We start from the raw sequence: 23,262 nt of genomic DNA on the forward strand, positions 1-23,262 counted from the left end.
GATCACGTGTCGTACCGCCGACCAATGCGCGAGAGGCGCCCGTGTTTGAATGAGAAGACAGCACAGGCTGTGTAAAAATAAACCCGCCAATCGGCGGCTCCCGAGGAAAGTCCGGGGATCGGGGGGGCCCGTCTAGGCCTCGATGGGCGTCGTCGTCGTCTGGGGTAGGCACGGTTTCAGTTCTGTACTTGTGCGGGCTCAAGTCAAAAGGGGAAGGAAAGGAAGAGTGTCGAAGTGGGACGAAGATTAAGAGGAAGAGTTTATCGTGGAGGGCAGGAGGAGCCAGTGTCATGCGGAGGGGAAGGTGTTTGAGGTGGAGTGTGTTGGAGGAAGAGAGGGTTATGGAGAGATGAAGTACTGCTGGGGAAGGGAGTGTTAGAGGAGGGTGTTTGATGGGGTGTGAGGAGAGGGGAACTCTGATCCAGCTCCCCATCAAGTCACTTTTTATTGTCATTTCGTCCATAACTGCTGGTAAGTACAACAGTAAAAACGAGACAACGTTTTTCAGGACTATGGTGCTACATGAAACAGTATGAAAACTAGACTTGAACTACGTAAAAACAACACAGAGAAAAACTACACTAGACTACAGACCTACCCAGGACTGCATAAAGTGCACAGAACAGTGCAGGCGTTACAATAAATAAACAAGACAACAGGGCGGTAAGGTGTCAGTCCAGGCTCTGGGTATTGAGGAGTCTGATAGCTTGGGGGAAGAAACTGTTACATAGTCTGGTCGTGAGAACCCGAATGCTTCGGAGCCTTTTCCTAGATGGTTGGAGGGAGAAGAGTTTGTGTGAGGAGTGCGTGGGGCCCTTCATAATGCTGTTTGTCTTGCGGATGCAGTGTGTAGTGTAAATGTCTGTAATGACAGGAAGAGAGACCCCGATGATCTTCTCAGCTGACCTCACTATCCGCTGCAGGGTCTTGCGATCCGAGATGGTGCAATTCCCGAACCAGACAGTGATGCAGCTGCTCAGGATGCTCTCAGTACAACCTCTGTAGAATGTGGTGAGGATGGGAGATGGACTTTCCTCAGCCTTCGCAGAAAGTAGAGAAGCTGCTGGGCTTTATTTGCTATGGAGCTGGTGTTGAGGGACCAGGTGAGATTCTCCACCAGGTGAGCACCAAGAAATTTGGTGCTCTTAATGATCTCTACTGAGGAGGCGTCAATGTTCAGCGGAGAGTGATTGCTCCGTGCTCTCCTGAAGTCAACAGCCATCTCTTTTGTTTTGTTCACATTCAGAGACAGGTTGTTGGCTCTGCACTAGTCCGTTAGCTGCTCCTCCTCTCTGTATGCTGACTCGTCATTTTTGCTGATGAGACCCACCATGGTTGTGTCATCGGCGAACTTGATGATGTGGTTCGAGCTGTGTGTTGCAGTGCAGTCGTGGGTCAGCAGAGTGAACAGTGGACTAAGCACGGAGCTCTGGGGGGCCCCCGTGTTCAGTGTGATGGTGTTGGAGATGCTGCTCCCAATCCGGACTGACTGAAGTCTCACAGTCAGGAAATCTAGTATCCAGTTGCAGAGGGAGGTGTTCAGGCCCAATAGGCTCAGCTTTCCAATCAGTTTCTGAGGGATGATTGTGTTGAATGCTGAACTAAAGTCTATGAACAGCATCCGAATGTATGTGTCATTTTTGTCCAGGTGGAGGGTGATGGCAATGTTGGTGTCTGTTGAACGGTTGGGACAGTACACAAACTGCAGGGGGTCCAGTGAGGGGGGCAGTAGGTTCTTGATGTGCCTCATAACGAGCCTCTCGAAACTCTTCATGATGATGGATGTGAGTGCAATGGGACGGTAGTCATTTAGGCAGGACACTGAAGACTTCTTCAGCACGGGGACAGGGAGTGCTGCTCGGAGATTTTGAAGATGTCAGTGAGAATATCTGCTAGCTGGTCTGCACATCTTCTAAGCACTCTGCCAGGAATATTGTTTGCTCCAGCAGCCGAATGTGGGTTGACCCTGCACAGGATTCTTCTCACATCGGCCACGATGAAACACAGCAGTTGGTCATTTGGAGGGGGGTGAACTTCCTCACGGCCATGTCAATTTCTGCCTCAAAATGAGCGTAGAAGTTGTTCAGCGCATCTGGGAGGGAGGCATCACCCGTAGAGTCAGGTGATGTTGTCCTGTAGTTGATGTCCTGGTTGCACTTGCAAGGTTCATTCAGAAAGTAAGGAGGCACGGGATCCAAGGAGACCTTGCTTTGTGGATCTAGAATTGGCTTGACCACAGAAGGTGGCTGTGGATGGTTCGTTTTCTGCTTGGAGGTCGGTGTCCGGTGGTGTCCCCCAGGGATCTGTTCTGGGACCCTTACTCTTTGCGATTTTTATAAGTGACCTGGATGAAGAAGTAGAAAGGCAGGTTAGTAAGTTTGCTGATGACTCAAAAGTTGAAGGTGGTGTGGATAGTGTGGAGGGCTGTCAGAGATTACAGCGGGACATTGATAGGATGTAAAATTGGGCTGAGAAGTGGCAGATGGAGTTTAACCCAGTTAAGTGTGAAGTGGTTCATTTCAGTAGGTCAAATATAATGGCAGAATATAGTATTAATGGTAAGACTCTTGGCAGTGTGGAGGATCAGTGAGATCTTGAAGAAAAAGAATTTCAGGATGTATAGTTTATACCAGGGGTGTCAAACTCATTTTAGGTCACGGGCCAGAGTGAGCAAAATGCAGCTTCATGCGGGCCGGATCAGTCGGACGCTTGCGAACGCAGCTTTCGTTGCCTCCGTTTTTTCAGCCTGCTCTCATGTGTCTCAGTCTCTGCTATAACTACAAAGTGTTTCACTTTACAAATTCCGTTTCTTATGAAGAAGACTGCCGAGCAAGACTGCCGAATAAACACTAAAAACCCTGAAAACCTGGTACCTGAATAAACTCAGCATTAGCCATATCATACGCCATAGGCGCTTCGATTACTGGGGCCAGCTTTAATAGTAATTAGATATTATCTCGCGGGCCAAAGATAATTCCACCGCGGGCCTTGAGTTTGACATAGATGGTACATTTCTCTGACATTAAATGTACTTGATGAAACCTATTGAGTCTTGTGTCTATAGGACACTCAAAAGTTGCTGCACAGGTTGACTGTGTTGTTAAGAAGGCGTACAGTGTTTTGGCATTCATCAACTGTGGATTTGCGTTCAAGAGCCGAGAGGTAATGTTACAGCTATATAGAACCCAGGTCAGACCCCACTTGGAGTACTGTGCTCAGTTCTGGTCACCTCACTACAGGAAGGATGTGGAAACTATGAATGAATGATCTTTATCATCATTATACATAGATACAATGAAACTCTGTTTGGCTTCCTCTCAGGCAATTAAATAAAGCGGTAGATAAAAACAAGACAGTAATAGAAAACAGTATTAAATAGATAAGTAGCAGAAAATAAAGTTGCAGCAGCACCAGAATATCACAGTAATGCACAAAGTGCAGTTAGTGCAAGTATTTGAGTCCCTGTGTGTGCATGTGTGTGCTCACAGTTTCAGTCATTGTTCTGTGGGAGTGGTGTGATGGAGGCCACAGCTCTGGGGTAGAAGCTGTTCCTCAGTCTATTTGTTCTGGCTTTTAGTGTCCTGAACCTTTTGCTGGATGACAGCGGGTCAAACAGGGAGTGGCCGGGGTGTGTGGTGTCTCTGGTTATGCTGATTGCTTTCCTCCTGAGTCTGCTGGAATAGATGGTGTCCAGACCTGGGAGCTCCATCCTGACAATTGGGCTGCAGAGGAGATTTACAAGGATGTTGCCTGGATTGGGGAGCATGCCTTATGAGAATAGGTTGAGTGAACTTGGCCTTTTCTCCTTGGAGTGACGGAGGATGAGAGGTGACCTGATAGAGGTGTATAAGATGATGAGAGGCATTGATTGTGTGGATAGTCAGAGGCTTTTTCCCAGGGCTGAAATGGCCAACATGAGAGGGCACAGTTTTAAGGTGCTTGGTAGTCGGTACAGGGGAGATATCAGTGGTAAATTTTTCACACAGAGTGGTGGGTGTGGAATGCACTGCCAGCAAAGGTGGTAGAGGTGGATACAATAGGGTCTTAGATAGGTACAGGGAGCTTAGAAAAATAGAGGACTATGTGGTAGGGAAATTCTAAGCAGTTTCTGGAGTAGGTTACATTATAGGCCAAAGGGCCTGTGTTCTAAAGAGTATGTATGGGCTTGATGGGCTGAATGGTTTTCTATGTTGGTGTCATTAAATGGAATTGGTACAAAATCAGGAACAGCTATCATGACAGTAATGGGTTTTTATGACCCATTATTTTCCTGTAATCTGTCTACTGGTACACCACGTCGACCGGCAGGCTACAGCAGGCGATGGTAGCTTTGGTGAGATAGGGATATGCCAGTCCTAGTGTGTGGACAGGGGCCGATGAGATTCTCCGCAACCAAGGAAGACCCCAGTTTGTGATGACTACTTGTACCACCGGGCCTGGATTTCCAAGGTGGAGAGAGTGGATCTGCCCAGTGTAACTGCTTTTCCACTTTAAAAACTCTCCGTCATTGTCGGACCTGACAGGCAAGCCACCACCATATGTTGCTCACTGATGACAAAGATAAGAACATTTGTCCAGAGTCACAGAAGAAATGTGTCTCTGAGTGCTTTAATTGCAGGTGTGAAGTAGGGTGTTTCTGTAGGGTGGTTGAGAACACTATGCAGATGAGAAGTATCATGGGTAATAGTATGCCCAGCATCAGGAGACAGGCGACACTGAAGGATCTGACTCATCAGCCAGCATATGCCCTCTTCTCTTTGCTAACATCAAGGAGAATGTATAGGGTCTGAAGACAGACACTCAACGTTCCAGCTTCTTTCCCTCTGTCATCAGATTTTGGAATGGACAATCAGCCCATGAACACTACCTCACTATTAATTTTTTTGCTTGCTCTTTGCACTAATTTAGTTTAACTTTTGATTGTTTCTTATTGCAATTTGTAGTTTCATTACATGTTGCTGCAAAACATTGAATTTCACACAGTATGCCGGTGATATTAAAACACTGTTACTCGTGCCCAACGTTTGGTTATTTTTTGGAAGTTATCGAGGGACTGTGCAAGAGGTTAGTGCACAGAATAGCCAAGATCCTAATGACTTGCTTCATGACTTGTAGAAAAATTCATCAAATGGGGTTCAAGTTCGTTTAATTGTCCTTCAACCATACATGAATATGAAATGACACAGTGTTGCCCTGAGCCCAAGGTGCAAAACAGAGTACTAACAGTCATACACAGCACAAGGCACATGTAAGATAGGAGTGAAATGCAGTCCTGCAAAAATATCGTTCAAGTCCATGAATGTTGCAGGAGTGTGCAGTCAAACACAATACAGGTTGTGTTATGCTGAGTGAACGCTGGGGGGCAGCACTGACTCCAGCATGCACTTCCCTTGTGTTGCTGAGAACAGGCAACATCCTGCCTTGAGGCCCAGTCTTGCTCTGACCAGACCACACTGCTCCCCGCTGTTTGCCAATAAACCAGTGTATCAGACTTGCAGCATTCCAGACTACCAATGTCCAGCGGGAAAGTTCAAAGTAGATTTTATTATTAAAGTATGTATATGTCACTGCATACAGTCCTAAATAAATAGCAATAATAATGAGAACATGAAATAACAAGGTAAAGAGTCCTTAAAGTGAGGTCATTGGTTGTGGGAATATTTCAATGGTGGGGCAAGTGAGAGTAGTTACCCTTTTGTTTGAGAGCCTGATGGTTGAGGGGTAGTAATTGTCTTTGATTTTGGTGGTGTGAGTCCTGAGGATCTTGTTTACTTTAGGAGATCTAGGCCTCATATGGAGCCAGTGATCATTAATGGAGAATGTGTGGAGCAGGTTAAGACCTACAAGTATCTGGGAGTACAGTTAGACGAGAAGCTAGACTGGACTGCCAACACAGATGCCTTGTGCAGGAAGGCACAGAGTCGACTGTACTTCCTTAGAAGGTTGGCGTCATTCAATGTTTGTAGTGAGATGCTGAAGATGTTCTATAGGTCAGTTGTGGAGAGCGCCCTCTTCTTTGTGGTGGCGTGTTGGGGAGGCAGCATTAAGAAGAGGGACGCCTCACGTCTTAATAAGCTGGTAAGGAAGGCGGGCTCTGTCGTGGGCAAAGTACTGGAGAGTATAACATCGGTAGCTGAGCGAAGGGCGCTGAGTAGGCTACGGTCAATTATGGAAAACCCTGAACATCCTCTACATAGCACCATCCAGAGACAGAGAAGCAGTTTCAGCGACAGGTTGCTATCGATGCAATGCTCCTCAGACAGGATGAAGAGATCATTACTCCCCAATGCCATTCGGCTTTACAATTCAACCGCCAGGAGTAAGATATGTTAAAGTGCTGGGGTTAGGACTCAATGTATTTAAGTAAACTTAAGAACTTTTTAAAAGCTATTATTAATGCTTTTTGAGAGGGTGATTTTAGATGCATATCATATTTTTACTGAGTTAAGTATTGTATGTAATTAGTTTTGCTACAATAAGTGTATGGGACATTGGAAAAAATGTTGAATTTCCCCATGGGGATGAATAAAGTATCTATCTATCTATTTCGTGTGGATGTGCACAGTGGTGGGGAGGGCTTTACTTGTGATATACTGGGCTGAATCACTACCATTTGTAGGATTTTCCATTCAAAGGCATTGGTGTTTCCATATTGGGCTGTGATGCAGCCAGTCAGTACACTCTCCACTACACATCTATAAAAGTTTGTCAAAGTTTTTAACATCAAGCTGAATCTCTGCAGACTCCTAAGGAAGTAGAGGTGTTGTTGTGCTTTCTTTGCAATTGCATTCACAAAAAGACATTTTAAGGAAAGGTAATAACACCTCTGGTTGACCCCGCAGAAGCAGCTGTGTCCGAGCGCTCTGCCATCTTACCAGAAGGAGGACTTACTTTGGAAATAATCTAAAGCAGAGTACGGAAACGGAGAATTCTCTAATATTTCCAGGCACAACAACCCTCACTGGAATCACCTGTTCCAAAGTCCATCAGGTGAGTGAACTGGTTCAAAGTAAATTTATTATCAAAGTGGATAAATGTCTTCATATCCAACACAGATTCATTTTCTTGTGGGCGTATTTATTAAATTCAAAGGAACTCAATAGAATCAATGAAAAGCCACACATGACAGATGGGCAAACAACCAGTTGCAAAAGACAATAATGCAAATGCAAAAATAAAAGTAAAAAAGAAAAGGATAATAAAAGTAAATAAGCAATAATACCGAGAGCGTAAGATGAATGCTTGAAAGTGAGGTCATTGGTTATGGGAGCAGTTCAGTGTTGGGGTGAGTGAAGTTATTCCCTCTGGTTCAAGAGCCTAATGGTTGAGGGATAATAACTGTTCCTGAAACTGGTGATGTGAGTCGTGAGGCTCCTGTACCACCTTCTTGATGGCAGCAGTGAGAAGAGAGTATGACCTGAGTAGTGGGGTCCCTGACGATGGATGCTGCTTTCCTGCGACATCACTCTGTGTAAATGTGCTCAATGGTTGGGCTGTATCTGCTCCTTTTTGTAGCATTTTCTGTTCAAGGGCATTGGTGTTTCCATACCCGGCTGTGATGCAGCCAGTCAATATACTCTCCACCACACCTTGATACAAGTTTGTCAACTTTTTAGATGTCGTGCTGAACCTTCCCAAACTCCGAGGCTCTGGAGTACTTTCTTCGGAATGGCGGTTCCTTGCCACTACGAAGTGGCAACACGTTGGTTAAATTACTGGGCAATAACATAGAAGCCTGGCCTGAAAATCCAGAGATCAGAATTCAGATCTATCCTGGGCCCAGCGTATTGCTGCATTTACAAAGAAGGCAAGCCAGCGACTATATTCACTCAGGAGTTTCCCCAGGAACAGAAAAGGTGAAAAAGTGGTGGATGTAGCTCTGTGTGTCACAGGCAGAACTCTCCCCACATCTGTGTTGCTGCCACAAGAAAGTAGCACCCGCCAGCAAGGACCCTACATTCAAGCCATGCTCTCTCCTCACTACTACCATCAGGCAGGAGATCCCACACCACCAGGTTCAGGAACAGTTATTACCCTTCAACCATCAGGCTCCTGAACCTGTGTGGATAACCTCAAACACCCAAACTCTGAACTGATGCCACAACCTATTACTCAGTTTCACGGACTCTAAAACCCATGTTCTCAGTATTCTTTATTAGTATGAATATATACGTTTTTTATTATTTACTCAATTTATCGTTTGTAAATTGGTTGTTTGTCAGATTATGTATATACTTTCATAAAAACTATTGTATTTCTGTATTTTCCTGTAAATTCCTGCAAGAGATAGTCTATGATGACATGTATGTCACCTAAGTTCCTTGCAAATTTCTACAAGTGTACCATGGAGAGCATAATAGCTGGTAGCATCACTGCCTGGTCTGTAGGTGCCACTGCACAGGATTGGAAAAGGCTGCAGCGGGTTGTAGATTCATCCAGTTCCATCATGGGCATCAGTCTCTCCAGCATCAAAGCCATCCAGAAGGTGGCATTAAGGACCCTCACAATCAAAATATGCTTTCCTCCCCTTGGAGGTACAGGAGCACGAAGGACCCACACTCAACGTTTTGAATGGTCTGTTTTTTATTGCACTATTTGTATATTTTAGCAATCTAATGTAATTTTTTTGTATTGCAAAACAAATTTCACAACGCATCTCAGTGATAACAAACGTTCTGAGAAACCTCAACTGCAGCTGTGGAGTTTATAATTTGTTACTGATGAAGCACTGATAATTTGTTACGACGGAAACACAGCTGCCATTAAGCATGATTGCCACTGAAGCTCTGAGTTGTCCTTCAGCCGTTTGAACGGCAAGGTATAGCAGAGGGGCTGACAGGTCCACAGAGCCGGTCTGGTTAGGAAGCTGCAAGCACCGAACTGCTAAAATTTATTATCACCGGCACTTGATATGAAATTTGTTAACTTAGCAGCAGCAGTTCAATGCAATACATAATATAGCAGGGAGAGAGAAAAAAATAAATAAAATAAAACAATAAACAAGTAAATCAATGACGTATATTGAATAGATTATTTAAAAAATGTACAAAAACAGAAATATTGTATATTTTTTTTAAAAAAGTGAGGTAGTGTCCAAAGCTTCAATGTCCATTTAGGAATCGGATGGCAGAGGGGAAGAAGCTGTTCCTGAATCGCTGAGTGTGTGCCTTCAGGCTTCTGTACCTCCTACCTGATGGTAACAGTGAGAAAAGGGCATGCCCTGGGTGCTGGAGGTCCTTAATAATGGACACTGCCTTTCTGAGACACCGCCCACTAAAGGTGTCCTGGGTACTTTGTAGGGTAGTGCCCAAGATGGAGCTGACTAGATTTACAACCTTCTGCGGCTTCTTTCAGTCCTGTGCAGTAGCCCCCTCCCCCTCCCATACCAGACAGTGATGCAGCCTGTCAGAATGCTCTCCATGGTACAACTATAGAAGTTTTTGAGCATATTTGTTAACATGCCAAATCTGTTCAAACTCCTAATGAAGTATAGATCGTGCAGAGGACAGTAAAACTGCCAGGAGGTTCATTGGGGTCTCACTCCACCCCCCTCCCCCGTGACGTTTACAGGGACTGTTGCAGACAAAGGTCCCTAATTATTGTCAAGGATCCCTACCACCCATCCCACCATCTCTTTGACTCTCTACCCTCAGGGAGGAGGTACAGGAGTGTCAGGATTAGGATGGCCAGACAGGGTAACAGCTTCTTCCCTCAGGCTATGAGACTCATGAATACCCTGCCACCATTGAGGTCTCGTCACTAGGACAGTGAGCTGTTTAATAATTTACCGGTGCAGCATACTACATATGCTTATAATTATATTTTATACTTTATTTATGGTAATATTTTGTTTTATATGCTGTGTTTTGTGTATGCACCGTGGACCGGAGGAATGTTGTTTCATTTGGTTGTATGTATGTACAGACAGATGACAACAAACTTCAACTTGAAGCTGCTTCTGTGTTGAAGGAACCTGCCGGTCAGCCTATTACCAACTCTTTAAAAACGATCAAAGTCAGAAGTTGAAGGGAAGTAGTAGAGGCTACCTCATTAACACACAGTAAGATCCGTGATAACCGGGGAATTAAGTGTAACAGGGAAAAAGCAGGTTGGTGAAGCTGAGTCCAAAGACATTCACAAAGATCACTCAGACAAGGTCTCAGTGAATGGCAAAGCAGGCTTGACAGAACAGACAGAATAGAACAGAGATGAGGAGGAATTTCTTCAGTCAGGCAGTTTTTGATGTCATGCTGATGATAGATGTTTTTGTTGAATCTGTGGAATTCATTGCCACAGGCAGCTGTGGAGGCAAAGTCATTGATATACTCTATCAGGTAGAGGTACAAGAGCCTCAGGATTTGCACCACCAGTTTCAAGAACAGCTATTAACCCTTGACCATCAGGCCTTTGAACAAAAGGGGATAACTACACTCATTCTACTTCTGGTGTTCCCACAGCCGATTGTTCTCACTTTAAGGACTCTTTATCTTGCTCGTTATTTATTGCTATTTATATTTGCATTTGCACAGCTTTTTGTTCATTGACCCTGTTTACAGTTATTATTCTATACATTTGCTAAGTATGCTCGCAGAAAAAGAATCTCAGGGTTGTATGTACTGGCATGTATGTATGATAATAAGTTGAACCTTGAACATATGTTCAAAGCAGATGTTGATATATAGTTTCTCGGTTAGTTGGGGTGCTAAAGGTTACGGGGAGACGGTAAGAGAATGGGGTTGAGGGGGATAATAAATCAGCCCTGATGGAATGGTGGAGCAGACCCAATAGGCCAAATGGACTGATTCTGCTCCTGTGTTCTATGGTCTCGTGGGCCAGATGGTTGAGTCCTTTTTCTTGTGTTCTTATCTTAATCCAGGCAAGCCTTTTGACAAGATGTAACAGAATGCTTCTCGACATTTATAGATAGCCGATCTCCTAATGTGGTTTCTGCTCTGCTCTCTGTAAACGTAAACCTTGGGGTAAGATGATTTTCCTAAGTTGAGTTTCATTTTGGGACCTCAATAGGACGATGAGGAAAATGGCCACTGGAGAGAAGGAAAACTAAAAATAATACTCCGTTACTAATAATTGTCTATCTCTGATCAGTAGTTTTGAAGGCCCAGGCTTCCTCAGACAGTGAGGTCCTTCCATTGACAATGAAAGATTATGTGGTGACTGTGGAGCTTTTGCTCGTGACTGTGGCTAACGAGTGTGACATTGGCGGATGAGAGAGAAGTTCAGTGCCAGCTGCCACGTGTTCTCTTCATCGAGAAACCAAAGAGCTTGTCATCGACTTTGGAAAGGGGAGGGTGGTTATGCACATGTTCCTCTCTACCATGAAGAGTGTTGTGACCAACTGCATCACCGTGTGTGTGCGCGCGTACATATATACGTATCTTAATTGTAATTTATAGTTTTTAATATTACTATGTATTGCTGCCAAACAACAAATTGCCCGACGTTCCAGTGATAGTAAACCTGATTCTGGTGCTGATTCTACATTGAGGCTGTTGAGGTTGGTTGCTTCAAGTTCTTTTACCAAATTTTTATCGATACCCCGCAGAAAGGCCTTGTATAGCCATTGCCTTGCCCCTGACCGCAAGAAACTAGGGAGTTGTGGTCACAGCTCAGCACATCACGGAAATCAGCCTTCCCTCCATGGGCTCCCTACAACTCACTGCTTTAGTTAAAATCATAAGATACAGGAGCAGAAGTAGGCCATTCAGCCCGTCGAGTCTGCTCTGCGATTCAATCATTGGCTGATCCAATTTTTCCAGTCATCCCCATACCCTTTGATGCCCTGGCTAATCAAGAACCTATCTATCTCTGCCTTAAATGCACCCAATGACTTGGCCTCCACAGCTGCTTGTGGCAACAAATTCCACAGATTTACCACCCTCTGACTAAAGTAATTTCTCTGCATCACAGTTCAAAAAGGACGTCCTTCAATCCTGAAGCTGTGCCCTCTTGTCCTAGACTCCCCTACCATGGAAAATAACTTTGCCATATCTAATCTGTTCAGGCCTTTTAACATTCGGAATGTTTCTATGAGATCCCCCCTCATTCTCCTGAACTCCAGGGAATACAGCCCAAGAGCTGCCAGACGTTCCTCATATGGTAACCCTTTGATTCCTGGAATCATTCTCCTGAATCTTCTCTGAACCCTCTCCAATGTCAGTCTATCCTTTCTAAAATAAGGAGCCCAAAACTGCACACAATACTCCCAAGTGTGATCTCATGAGTACCTTATAGAGTTCAACATCACATCCCTGCTCTTATATTCTATACCTCTAGAAATGAATGCCAACATTACATTCGCCTTCTTCACCACTGACTCAACCTGGAGGTTAACCCTTAGGGCATCTTTCACAAGGACTCCAAAGTCCCTTTGCATCTCTGCATTTTGAATTCTCTCCTCATCTAAATAATAGTCTGTCTGTTCATTTTTTCCACCAAAGTGCATGACCATACACTTTCCAACATTGTATTTCTTTTACCACTCCTTTGCCCATTCCCCTAAACTAAGTCTCTCTGCAGGCTCTCTGTTTCCTGAACACTACCCGTTCCTCCACCTACCTTTGTATCATCGGCAAATTTAGCCACAAATCCATTAATCCCATAGTCCAAATCATTGACATACATTGTGAAAAGCAGTGGTCCCAACACAGACCCCTGTGGAACTCCACTGGTAACCGACAGCCAGCCAGAATAGGATCCCTTTATTCCCACTCTGTTTTCTGCCGATCAGCCAATTCTCCACCCACACTAATAACTCCGCTGTAATTCCATGGGCTCTTATCTTGCTAAGCAGCCTCATGTGTGGCACCTTGTCAAAGGCCTTCTGAAAATCCAAGTACACCACGTCTACTGCATCTCCTTTGTCTACCCTGCTTGTAATTTTGTCAAAGAATTGCAGTAGGTTAGTCAGGCAGGATTTTCCTTTCAGGAAACCGTGCTGACTTTGGCCTATCTTGTCATGAGGGCCTCCAGGTATATTCTGTAAAGTCGTCAGCATAATCAAAGATCCCACCCACCCCAGACATTCTCTTCTCTCTCCTCCCACTGGGTAGAAGGTACAAAAAAGCACGTTCCACCAGGCACAAGGACTGCTTTTATCCCACTGTTATTGAATGGTTCCCGAGTACGATAAGATGTACTCCTGACCTTACAATCTACCCTGTCATGGCCCTTGTACCTTACTGTTTGTTTTATTTATTTATCTAGTGATATAGAGCAGAGTAGGCCTTTCTGGTTCTTTGAGCCCCACGGCCCCAGCAACCCAAAACAGCCTGAATTTAACCCCAACCTAGTCACGGGACTATTTAGAATGTCAAGTTAACCTACCCAGTACATCTTTGGACTATAGGAGGAAACCCACACATTCCACAGGGAGGACGCACGGAGACTCCTTACGGAACAGCTCTGGAAGTGAATTCTGAACTCCCCGAGCTGTAATAGTGTCACACTAATGCTGCGTTGTGGGGTCACCTGTACTGCACTTTCTCTGTAACTGTCACACTCTACTCTGCTTTCTGTTACTGCTTTGCCTTGTTCTACCGCAATGTTCTGTGAAATGATCTGATCTGAATAGTATGCAAGTCAAGCTTTTCACTGTATTTCGGTATGTGTGATGATATTCCAATTGCACTGTGAACCAGAAACTTATCTGGGCCATTGGCCATCCATCTAAAGATCCAGCTGCAAGAACCCTAATATGGGGGAACATGATTTTAAAGATGATTGCAGGAAAGTTCAGAGGGATGTCAGAGGTAGGATTTTTACACAGTGGTGGATGTATGGAACACCCCACTAGGGGTGATGGAAGAGGCAGATATTGTTATACTGTTACCTTTTTAAAGTATCATATATGCACTTTATCTGTTAATTTATGAGTGGTAATATAACTTTGTGTGAGAGTTACATATACTGTGCGCATCTTGATCCAGAGGAACGTTGTTTCGTTCGGTGGTATACATGTGTACAGATGTGTGTGAGTTATATCTACTGTGTTGTGCACCCTGGTCCGGAGGAACGTTGTTTCATTCCGTGGTATACATGTGTACAGATGTGTGTGAGTTATATCTACTGTGTTGTGCACCCTGGTCCGGAGGAACGTTGTTTCATTCCGTGGTATACATGTGTACAGATGTGTGTGAGTTATATCTACTGTGTTGTGCACCTTGGTCCGGAGGAACGTTGTTCGTTTGGTGGGATACATGTGTACAGATGAATGACAATAAACTGAACTTGAGGGGATGTTGGAGGTAAGTTTTTTTTTACACCCAGTGAGTGGTGGGTGCATGGAACACACTGCTAGGGGTGTTGGGAGAGACAGATACATTAGGGTCATTGAAGAGACCCTTAGGCAGATGGACAATAGAAAAATGGAGGGCTGGATTGATCTTCATGGGTAGAGGGGCCTGTTGTGTTCTATGAATTACAATGTTTAATTTATTTGAAAATACATTGTATTTATGTTGCATTGTAAAGATTTCACAATGAGATGCAAAATATTTCATTACAATTGAGATGATCTTGCATCTATAAGAAAGTGAATTTCTTCACAGTTAGAGCAGTTTTGAATTTTAATTTTATTTAGTGATACAGCGCGGAATAGGTGCTTCTGGCCCTCTGACCCACGCTGCTCCAGGAAACCCCCAGAAACATCAGTTTAACCCTAACCTAATTTACAAAGACTAATTGACACAACAGTGGTTGGCCTCATCGACAACGATGAGACAGAGTACAGAGAGGAAGTGGAGTGGCTGGTGGATTGGTATGAGGAGTACACCCAAGTCTGAACATGGAAAAGTCAAAGGGAATCATTGTGGCCTTCAGGAAGGTGCAGATGAACCATACCCTCTGCGAATACATGGCGGCTCTGTAGAGAGAGTGAAGTGCACCAGGTTCCTGGGAGGTTCCAGGGACCTCACCTGGTCCCTTAATATCGCCTCGCCGAACAAGAAGGCACAGCAGTGCCTCCACTAACTAAGGAAATTGAGGCAAGTGGAACTCTCCCATCCCCACTCCCCCTGCACCCCAGCATCTTAACTGAATTTTACAAGAGCACTATTGAGAGTCTACTGACAAGTTGCATCTCCAACTGGTGGCAGGAGAGCATTGGACCAGAAATCCCGACAAAGAACTATGAGAATGTCCGACATTTATCAGGAGCGCTGTGTACACAGGGCCCTTAGTACTGTTAAGGATCCAACCCACTCATCCAGCCAGCATCCTCTTTGACTTTCTACCATCAGGCAGGAGACTCCGATGCCTAGAAAGAAGAACGGTCAAGATGGGAAACAGTTTCTTCCCCCAGGCTATTTAGCTTCTGAGCTCCCTGCTCTGTACCTTACAATATTTAATTTATGCACTTTGTTTTGATATTTATGTGTGATTCATCAGTAAATTTTATCCTTGCTTTCATAATTTATTGTGTGTTATGTGTACTACTGTGCTTTACATCCTGTTTGGGAGAAATGTCTCATTTGACCATATCTGGTTAAGTGACAACAGAAGTGTCTTGACTACCCAGTACATACTTGGAATGTGGGAGGGAACTGGAGCACCCAGGGAAAACCTACACATTCCACGGGGAGGACGTACAGATGGTGCTGGAATTGAACTCTGATGTTCCACACCCTGAGGTATAATAGCATTGCACCAGCCATGCTACTGTGGCGCCCGACCATACCATGGCATATCAAGCTGAGTTGCATTTCCATTGGCAAGAGTCGATGGAGACATGCCAAATTTCTTTAGCCTCCTGAGGAAGTGGAGGCATTGCTGACCTTTCTTGACTGTAGAGCAGCAGGAAAATTAATCTCAAGGTAGTATATGGTATTTTTACTCGATACAGCCTGGTAACAAACCCTTCTGGTTGAATATGACTGAACAGATGAACGGGTACATCTTTGGACTGGGGGAGGAAACTGGAGCACCCAGAGGAAACCCTTGTGGTCACAGGAAGAATGTACAAACAGTGACGGCAATTGAACCCCGATTGGTGATCACCAGCACTGTAATAGCATCATGCTACTGTACCGCCCAACATATATACATAGGATTGTAAACATCGGAGCAGAACCAGGCCATTTGGCCCATCAAGTCTGCTCTAACATTCCATCGTGGCTGATTTATTATCCCTCTCAATCCCATTCTCCCGTCTTCTCCCCGTAACCCTTGACACCTTGACTAATCATGAACCTATCAACCCCCACTTTAAACCTAAATAACTATGTATATACAGTACATAACATGTATGTATTCTGAGAATATTCTTTGAACATTTAAGTTCAGTTTTGAAGTGTATTGGTGTAGGAAAGCCTCAAAGGCATATATTTTTCAGCTCAGGACAGTTGGTTAGGGGAGAGCTGCTTACAGCAGTGAGGAGTACCACCAGTGAAGGATAATCAGTGCATAATTCAACAGGGACTAATGCTATTTCAGAATTGTAAACATGAGGGTTTCTGCAGACGCTGGAAAGTGACACAAATTGCTTGAAGAAGCTGCTAGTGTAGTAGTTAGCACAATGCTATCACACTTAAGGCATCAGAGTTTGGAGTTCAATTCCAGTTAGCAGGTTTGTACTTTCCTTCCTGTGAACACGTGGGCTTCCTCGAGGTCTCCAGTTTCCTCTCATAGTCCAAAGACGTGCCAGTTAGTCAGTTCATTAGTCATTGTAAATTGTCCTGGGATTAGGCTAGGGTTAAATCGGTGGGTTGCTGGGCAGCACGGCTTGTTGGGTTGGAATGGTGTGCTCTGTGCCGTATCACTAAATAAACAAACAAACCTGGCAGCTAAAGCTGCATCGGTAGAAAGGAATAAATAATTGACAGACCTGATGAAGGGTCTTGGCCCAGAATGTCAACTGTTTATTCCTTTCCATAGATGCTGCCTGATCTGCTGAATTACTCCAACGTTTTGTGTGTGTTTCAGAAATGCCGTTGAGCTCAAATAAAGTGATGGAAAAACATGGGCTCACAATGCTTTTGTTTTGGACATCCAAATAGCATGTGGTCTCAATTCCCCATCTCCATTGTGCAGCTTGTCCCCGACTTACAGAGACTCGAACCTACGAAATCTAACATTATTAGAGTAGACATTCAGAAGTGTTTTCCCGGGGTGGAGATGGCTAATATAAGGCAGCATTACTTTCAGGTGATTGGAGAAAAGTATACGTGGGATTGTCAGAGAGAGGTACAGAATTTTAAGTGTAGAATGGTGGCTACGTGGAAACCCATACTGGTGCTATGATAGAGGCAGATACATTAGGGACATTGAAGTTCAAGTTTAATTGTCATTCACTCATACGTGTGAATACAGCCAAATGAAACAGTGTCCTCCGGGGCCACGGTGAAAAACACAGTCCCAGAAGCACATGTAGTTATGAGGGCAAAACAACCCAGTCACACAAAGTATGTACAGCCCAAGTCCCTGAGTGTCATGGCCTGTAGATTGATGGTGCATGGGATGATGTCCTGGAGACGCGTTTCTGCAAGAACATGATTCAGCAGTTTCTCATTGCATGCCAGTGTAGCTGCAGACAAATTCAACCCAGCTGTCTTCTACTGAGCAAACACGGGAGGACAGACTGACAGGGTTGATTTAAGAGGCTCTTAGATAGCACATCATGGATCACAGAAAAATGGAGGCTGTGGTGGGAGGGGAAGGGTTAGATTGATCTTGGAGTAGGTTAAAAGGTTGTTATAACACTGTGTACTGTGCTGTGGTCTTCTATGTTAAAGGGAAAACATTGAGTTCACATTCTACTATTTGGTCTTTCAGTTTTGAGCCACAAATCTTTCCAGTTCGCATAACCTGGAGGCAGAAGGTGTTTATTGACAGTGACAAGTTGAGCAGTAGCGGTTGCCAAGGCTATATTGGGAATCATGATGGTTTACTTGACATTCATGGAATCAATGGTTGCCTGTGGTTAAATCAGGACACTGAATTAATTAGAAGATATTTGTATTAGATAAACAAATACAGTAAAATGGGACACATCAGGTCCAGTACGTTGTGGCCAAATTAACCAGTTGCTCCAAATTGGCCAAAGTTTTATGGATGTAATTAAAAAGATGTAAAAAATACACACTACTATTTAACAAATTATGCATTTAAATGAAATACTAAACAAATTAGAGCACTACCAATTCTGCTATAGTAGTAAAAACACTGTATTAGTTCCTAATAGTTATCAATGGAAGAATCTGTCCAGTGTACTGTGGTGAACTACATATACCTGTCTGGACACGCCACCCCCCCGCTGACTGCTCCTGTGGCTCCTCCCACAGACCCCGGTATAAAGGCGATTGGAGGCACAGACCCTTCCTCAGTCTCCAGGATGTTGTGTGGTGGTCACTTGCTGCTTGTGCTTTCTTCCAGCCAATAAAAGCCTACCTTAACCCACGTCTCAGAGTTATTGATGGTGCATCATGTACATTGCCAATTTTTTTCAGGGACTGTAAATGAACAAAATCAGTGCAGTTATGTAGTGTAGATAATAGACTGCCTTCATACAATGCTTTTGACAATTGCATCTTCCAAGTCTTTATTTTCATATTAACATTCAAGATGATAGTTGATACCTTCAAATTCTTCATATTTCCTTATATGGTTGAAGTTGTGAAATTGTTTTATTGTCACTCCCGCCCATTTCTTGCATCTGCAAGTTTGACTGCTTGAAACCACAGTGAGCAAAACAGTTTTAAATTGTCTTATTGCTTATTTCTCACCAACTATGAGTGACAAAAATCTCTGCTTTTGGAACATAAACATACTTAACTTGCACTAATTTTAAACACTGTTCACTCTAAGCTTAGTGTAGTCTTTTAACAGCCACACAAATGAATGCGACTGACACTAGTTAGAAACTTTGGCAACAGTCTCCTGCCCGATTAAGTGCCATAGTGTCCCAATAAATGAAGGGAATCCTGGCTATTTCCTTGATTAATTCTCATTCTTTGAGATGTTCCAAATAAGTGGCTGCTGATTAAATTATGGCCCATTGTATGGGAATTCACTGTAGATTATATTGCTTATTTCCGTGTACTTAATTTTGTAAAATACCTTGTGGTGTTAGGGCATTATTCTGTGAGAATGAGAAAATAATTAGTGTTGTGTTTGTGATACTGGGAAGGCAGGTGGCCGACAATGAGAAATGGGGAGGTGAGGAATAAACATGCAGCTGCTTAATTGGCTTGTAAAGCATCCACCTGGAATCCCCTCTCACATTACGTTCAGTATGTAACATATAGGGAAGGGTCAAAATACACATGAATATCTTTCTCCTTTCCCAAACAGACCAGCTGCTGAACTGTTAACATTCAATGGAGTAATCATCAAATCCAACTAATTACAAATAACTTTTTTTTCTAAACTAGGGAAAGGGGTTAGATAGTCTCTATTCCCTGACGATTATTCTGCCTCATGTGCAAAGGGTTAGTCACTAAACTGGAGATTCGGTCTGTCTGGAGGCCACCTGTTCCTGTGAGGGTACCAATGTCCTGGGGATGACGCCAAAGTCATTTTATCTCTGGGTGGTGTATGTATGTATAGATCTTGGCTTGGGTACTGCAGAAAGTACAGGTGATGGGGAGCACTGGCTATGTCATTGATATTAATGAAGGTTCTGCAGTCGTCTGAGAATCCTGTCCCACTTCTACAATGGATCTGGCTTGGTCAGTTAGCGTTGGTTTTCAGTAGCCTCAGAAGTGGGAAACAGCTGACCAACCTGCCTTTGCCGGATGTTGTGGTTACTAGTTTCCACTGTGTACGACACTGGACCAGGTTGTGCCACCACATCGCAGGTATCCACTTTATTCCAGAAATGTAGTTCCAGGCAAGTACTCTTATGCTGTGAAAGAACTGTACTTTGCTTTGGCATGTCTCTCTGCTTTGGGGTTTTCTGTTCATTTAGCCCAATCTGTTTTGTGTTTAGGGTCTAAGCAGGTCAAGCTGGGTGTGAAGCTGTCTTTTCATTAGTACAGTGGCTGGAGCCATTTTGCTGATGACATGAGATGTTACAGTATGTTAGCAAGAAAATGCTAAGACGCTCTTCCCACTGAAGTTTGAGGTCCTGTTTCATTCTGTATATGAATCATTCAGTAAGGCCATTTGTGGCTGGATGACATGGTGCTGAGTAAATTTATTATCAAAGTACATGTACAGTATGTCATCATGTACAACCCTGAGATCAATAAATTCATCATAGAATAATAACCATAATAAAATCAGCAAAAGACCACACCACTGGGCGTTCAACCAGAGTGCAAAACACAATAATGCAAAAAAAGGAATTAATAATAATAATAATTAATAAATAAGCAATAAATATCAAGAATATCAGATGAAGAGTCCTTGAAAGTGAGCATATAGTTGTGGGAACATTTTAGTGATGGGGCCCTCTGGTTGAGGGGTAATAACTGTTCTAGAACCTGGTGGTGTGGATCTGGGCTCTCCTATACCACCTTCCTGATGGCAGCAGCGGGAAGAGAACATGACCTGGGTGGTGGGGGTCTCTGATCATTTTTGCGTAGTAGACAAGGTTGGATAGGTTTTTGCATAGTAGGGAGATAAAGGGTTCTGGGGAAAAGGCAAGTAGGTGGAGACTAGTCCATGATCTTATTGAATGGTGGAGCAGGCTCGATGGGCCAGATGGCCGACGACTCCTGCTCCTGTTTCTTATGTTCCTATGTTCTTGTACTGGATGTGGCTTTATTGCAACAGCACTTTGAATAGGTCTGTTCAATGGCAGGAAGGGCTTTACCCATGATTGACTGGGCCGTATCCAGAATTTTTGTAGAATTTTTCTGTTCTAGAGCATTGATATTTTTAAATGTCTTGCAGAATCTTGCAAACTCCTGAGGAAGTAGAGGCACTGCCATGTTTTCTTCATAATTGTATTTACATTTGTATTTACGTTCTGGGTCCAGGATGGGTCCTCTGAAATTATAACATCAAAGAATCTGAAGTTGTTAAACCTCTCCACCCCTGATCCCATGATGAGGACTGGCTCAAGGACTTATGTTTTCCTCCTCCTGAAGTCAATAATCAGCTCCTTGGTGTTGCTGACATTGAGTAAGAAGTTGTTGATGTGGCACCACTAAGACAGAGTTTCAATCTCCCTCCTATATGCTGATTCATCACCACCTTTGATTCTGTCTATGATAGTGGTGTCATCAGCAAACTTAAATATGACATTGGAGCTGTGCTTAGCCTCACAGTCATAAGTGTGAAGGGAGTAAAGCTGGAGGCTAAGCACACAGCCTCGTGGTGTACCTGTGTTGGTAGAGATTGGGGAGATGTTATTGCAATCCGAACTCGAGTGGGGAAATCGAGGATCTACTTGCATAAGGATGTATTGAGGTCAAGCTCACTTTTCCAGTAATGAGAAATTTATCTAAATAACTTTGCACCTCTGTCAATCCATTCAGGATCTGGTCCATTGCTTGCTGAAAAAGTGCAGGAGCTGAGCTGATGCCAAATAGAAGCCTTTGGTATCTGATCATTTCTTTATAAGACCATAAAATATAGGAGCAGAATTAGGCTATTTGGACCACCAAGTCTGCTCTGCCTTTCCATTGTAGCTGATTATTATCCCCATCAACCCCATACTCTTGCCTTTTCCCTAATTCCGGTGACACTGATTAATCGAGAAACTATCAACTTCTGCTTTAAATACACCCATCACTTGGCTTGCACAGCCACCTGTGGCAGTGAATTCACTATCCTCTGGCTAAATAAATTTTTTCTTAACTCTGTTCTCAGTAGACATCTCTCAATTATGAGGCTGTGCTCTAAGGTCCTAGACTCCCAAATGATAAGAAACATCCTCTCTGCATCCACTCAATCTAGGCCTTTCAGTACTTGATAGGTTTCAATTAGATCCCCCCACCGAGCCATTAGATACTTCTCGTATGTTAACTCTTTCATTCCTGGGATTATCATCGTGAACATCCTCTGGATCCTCTCCAATGCCAACACAATCTTACTTGGATAAAGGGCCAGAAACTGTTCGCAATACTCCAAGTGCGGTCTGACCAATGTCTTATAAAGCCTCAGCATTGCATCCTTGCTTTTATATTCCAGTCCTTTCAAAATGAATGCTAACATTGCATTTGTTTCCTCACCACGGACTCAACCTGCAAGTTAAGCTTTAGGGAATCCTGCACAGACAGACATACTTTATTGATCCCGAGGGAAATTGGGTTTCGTTACAGTTGCACCAACCAAGAATAGTGTAGAAATATAGCAATATAAAACCATAACTAATTAAATAATAATAAGTAAATTATGCCAAGTGGAAATAAGTCCAGGACCAGCCTATTGGCTCAGGGTGTCTGACACTCCAAGGGAAGAGTTGTAAAGTTTGATGGCCACAGGCAGGAATGACTTCCTATGACGCTCAGTGTTGCTTCTCGGTGGAATGAGTCTCTGGCTGAAAGTACTCCTGTGCCTAACCAGTACATTATGGAGTGGATGGGAGTCATTGTCCAAGATGGCATGAAACTTGGACAGCATCCTCTTTTCAGACACCACCGTCAGAGAGTCCAGTTCCACTCCCACAACATCACTGGCCTTACGAATGAGTTTGTTGATTCTGTTGGTGTCTGCTACCCTCAGCCTGCTGCCCCAGCACACAACAGCAAACATGATAGCACTGGCCACCACAGACTCGTAGAACATCCTCAGCATTGTCCGACAGATGTTAAAGGACCTCAGTCTCCTCAGGAAATAGAGACGGCTCTGACCCTTCTTGTAGACAGCCTCAGTGTTCTTTGACCAGTCCAGTTTATTGTCAATTCGTATCCCCAGGTATTTGTAATCCTCCACCATGTCCACACTGACCCCTTGGATGGAAACAGGGGTCACCGGTGCCTTAGCCCTCCTCAGGTTCACCACCAGCTCCTTAGTCTTTTTCACATTAAGCTGCAGATGATTCTGCTCACACCATGTGACAAAGTTTCCCACCGTAGCCCTGTACTCCACCTCATCTCCCTTGCTGATGCATCCAACTATAGCAGAGATATCAGAAAACTTTTGAAGATGGCAAGACTCTGTGCAGTAGTTGAAGTCCGAGGTGTAGGTGGTGAAGAGAAAGGGAGACAGGACAGTCCCCTGTGGAGCCCCAGTGCTGCTGACTACTCTGTCTGACACACAATGTTGCAAGCGCACGTACTGTGGTCTGCCAGTCAGGTAATCAATAATCCATGACACCAGGGAAGCATCCACCTGCATCACTGTCAGCTTCTCACCCAG

The 23,262-nt window shown here is 44.0% G+C and overlaps 1 protein-coding gene across 2 annotated transcripts in view; it reads left to right on the forward strand.

The window, feature by feature from the left end:
- Window positions 1-38: 38 nt before the first annotated feature.
- Window positions 39-23,262, forward strand: part of LOC140727101 (nuclear mitotic apparatus protein 1-like) — a 158,202-nt gene continuing 134,978 nt past the window's right edge. The window contains exons 1-3 of one of the 2 annotated variants that reach the window (XM_073044367.1): window positions 39-164; window positions 6,843-6,990; window positions 10,877-10,979. The gene's annotated coding sequence lies outside the window, so the exon portion shown is untranslated. The remainder of the gene's footprint in view (window positions 165-6,842; window positions 6,991-10,876; window positions 10,980-23,262) is intronic. The other variant, XM_073044366.1, reaches the window with a different exon arrangement.

The sequence above is a fragment of the Hemitrygon akajei genome, chromosome 4 (assembly GCF_048418815.1).
Source record: "Hemitrygon akajei chromosome 4, sHemAka1.3, whole genome shotgun sequence".
Taxonomy (NCBI): Eukaryota; Metazoa; Chordata; class Chondrichthyes; order Myliobatiformes; family Dasyatidae; genus Hemitrygon; species Hemitrygon akajei.